Source organism: Ambystoma mexicanum, chromosome 6q (genome assembly GCF_040938575.1).
Source record: "Ambystoma mexicanum isolate Mex_15411 chromosome 6q, UKY_AmexF1_1, whole genome shotgun sequence".
Classification (NCBI taxonomy): Eukaryota; Metazoa; Chordata; class Amphibia; order Caudata; family Ambystomatidae; genus Ambystoma; species Ambystoma mexicanum.
In genome coordinates this window covers 227551715-227555204 of record NC_090937.1, presented here as the reverse complement: position 1 = coordinate 227555204, position 3490 = coordinate 227551715, and positions in this window count along the sequence as shown.

The following is a 3490-nucleotide window of genomic DNA, read 5'->3' as shown; positions in this document are numbered from 1 at the left end:
TTTGTAATACATTCTCAATGGGAGCACATCATTTTCATTTGGTGCTTCTGCATTGTTTTCTACTTTATGCTATGGGAATTTTACTCGCGGACACCTACACTACTTGCTGGCTGCACCTCTCCCCCATCTCCATGTTGTGGCACTAGTGGCAAACTGCACTGTCTGTGTGTAAGGTTTTGTCCATCCCAATATGTCGCATTGTCATGTACAGCAGGCACTGAATGCCGTCACTGCAATTACACCTAATATGGCCAACAGTTGAAACAATACTAAAAAGTAATGTGATCAGTTGTAAGAAGTATTGCATGTGTAGTGTGCAGTCTGCTGAAGAGGTCAGAAGCATCCGCTAAGTCTTCAGGTGAGTCCTTTATTAACCCTATGCTCCATCCCCCTTCCTCCATACGTATAGGAGTTCCCTCATAGCAGAGATAGGACCAGAGCATAGCAAGCCCAAGTGTGCTTTCCCTTTAAGAATTTAGAGAGAGCGTGGCAGTTGGACATGTGCGCATAGGATGACTAGGCCCTGAACCCCATCTCTCGTCTCATGGGTCAGAAACCGGAAGCAGCCCTCTTTATTTTTTTATTTCACTTCTTTCCCACGGTAACTTAAATTTGTTTTTTTAACCACTTTTCCTCTCGCTCCCTTCTATTTTTATGCTGTGTAAAGCAGGGTTTTCTTTGTGCACCAGATAAAACAGGTCATTCTTGACGGAGACTCCCCTCATAATCAGTAGTGCTTAGTATTTAGGCCTCCATCTCTGGAAAGCCTGTGCGCTTGGTGGCGCACTTTCTTTCAAATCCTTCAGGAGTCGACTGACCTTTTGGGAGGACATCTTTTTGGATGAAGGCTCTGGATCACCTCAAAAACATCAAGTCCAAGAGGGTAAACTACATCAAGTCCAAGAGGGAAAGTACAGGGTTTTTTTTTCTTTTCTTTTTTTTTTTACCTTGGCAGCCCCTCCCCATGTTACATTCTCCCGAATGTTAGCCAAAGCAGGAGGGCTCCTTTAGGGCCTGTTGCGGTTAGCCACCCAATACCGGGGGTGTGCCTGATGTCTGTGAAGAGACTTCTACTGGCTCTAACGCTGAGGACCCACGAGGGTCTGGTACTGAGCCTTGGCCCCGGTGGACTTCAATTCCTGACAAGGCTTGTACAGGGCACTCAGTTACTGAGGGTGTTTTGCCTCACACCGACTACGGTCTGAGGCCTCCTTTGCTCCGCTCACTGGGCAACCACCTGAGGGTCCAAAAATGGCCTGCAGCAAAAGTAGGCCCTGCTCCTTGGATTACCCCTGGGGCACCGCAGCATGTATGGTGTCCAAAACCATGTCCCACTGTTAGGCAGAATCACATGCAGTACCCTTTGGGAACACCACATGCAATTTAACACTACAAGTGTAAGCACAATTTCACCTTTGGTACAAGCTTGTACTACACAGCAAAGTGGTTGCAATGGCTGAGCAGCCAGACTTATCTCAAGAGTTTAAGTGAGCAGTAGAACAAGTTACACAAAGGACCAACCAATACAGTGATTCAAACAAACACTCAGGGTTTCTTGGTAAAAGAATATACTTTTATTTACTGTGACAGTTCTATTACAGCAACAATCTCTGGCAATACCAGGCAAGACAGCTGTGAGAGGGGTTGAACATAAGCAGGCAGTACAGACTGGGGTGATGGACAGATGAATCTGCCAATGAAATATCAGTACGAACGTGCGAGGACCCTTCTTCTAACTTGTATCTCTCTCTGTCGGTTGCTAGGAGACTAACGAGAGTGAGCCGAAAAGCGTCCGTTATACATGGGCGTATTGATGATTGAACACAGACGAGAAGACTTAGGATAAATATACAATTATTTTGGTGTTTTTATGACATTTGCGCCGTTGCGCTGAGTGAACTGTTGAAGTATCCGAGGTGACGTATATCCAAGAACGTATGGGTTTCGGAACTCCATAATCCACCTTTAAGAGGAAGGGCCTCAAAGTACGGAACACTGCAGAGGTGTGTTGTGGCCGCGACGCCGATTGAGGTTGAAGTTGACAGCTGTGAGCCACCTGAAGTGCCATGAGCCAATAGGACGGCTTAGGGGGGTGTTTTCCTCACAAAGCTGTGTGAGGCTGAAGTTGTCAGCTGAAGCGCAATGAACCAATAAGACTGCATGGGGGTGTGTTTACCCCATGACGCCATCCAAGCCTGAAGCTGACACTGTGCGCCCGCTGATCTTCCCAATTCAATAGAAGAGCCAAACCGTCTCTGAAGAGAAAAAGAAGCAGAGGCTCCAGTATTGGGGAGAAGCAACCTTCGACAAGACCGACGTATGAGGCAAGTGTCAGAAAGCTGAGTGGGTGAACGAAAGGGGCACCGTCTCTGCTAGATTTGTTGGAATAAAACCCTATCACATGTGTTTAATCAAAACCATGACAAGAGAAGGGTGAAGAGGATAATAAACTGTCAGCAACAGACAACATACAGTTAGCTGAGTATAAAAGATAGCGGTAATGCCTAGAGAAACGTGAAGCTAATGAAAAGGGAACTAGAAAAGGGACTACATGTTAAAACTTGTTGCCAAGCCACGAAGCTATCCTCAAAGTCACAGCTGCACAGTGTTTACAAGTTGTGAAAGAAGAGACATTAACAACCTACACGGAAGGTTCTAAAAAAAACACTCTGAAACCGAAAGCTGTTAAAGACTTTAATAGGATATAGACTATAAGAAGAGAGAAGTCTAGCTTTTCAAGAAGAAGAAAAATAGGAACTTAATCTCAGGAAATTAAAGGACTTACCACTATACTTACCAGCAGGGAGAGGGTTTTGCTTCTCATCTCGACCAGGTCTTTAGCAACCTGTATCCTTTCAGCCTAAAAGATAGAAAAACAAGTTGAGAGTAAATTTAATAGAGAGTAAATTTAATAAAGTTATACTGTTGACAATTTCCCACTGTTTCAGCGTATCACTCTTATCCTTACCTTAGAAACAGTGACATTTAGTGGCAGCGGTGCGATAAGAGTGGACACCATGGAGGCCTTAAGACATTAAGCGAAGGACAACATCTCCTACAACAAGCTTTACAAATACAAAGCCAACAAGCACCAGCAGATAGACAAGCTTTTCAACAAGCTCTTCAAGTACAACAGGCACAGTTGATTGAGGCTACGAATGTGCGAAGACACTCAAGTACCAGCATCTGTTTTACAAAAATTTGCTCCTGGCGAGGACCCCGCACATTTATTTTGTGAACTTTGAACGTGTGGCCAGAAATGCCCAGTGGCCAACTGACAGGTGGTGCCACTACATCGCCCCACTCATGACGGGAGGAATGCAAAGCGCCTATCGGGCAGCAAATCCAACAGGAGATACTAATTACATCGACATGAAACAAGTCGTCTTGGAGTGTCTCGGACACAATGAAGCGGCATATAGAATAAAATTCAGGGAGATCAAGTTACAGCCCGAAGAAACTCCACATCAACTCTTCTAAAGAGTAAAAG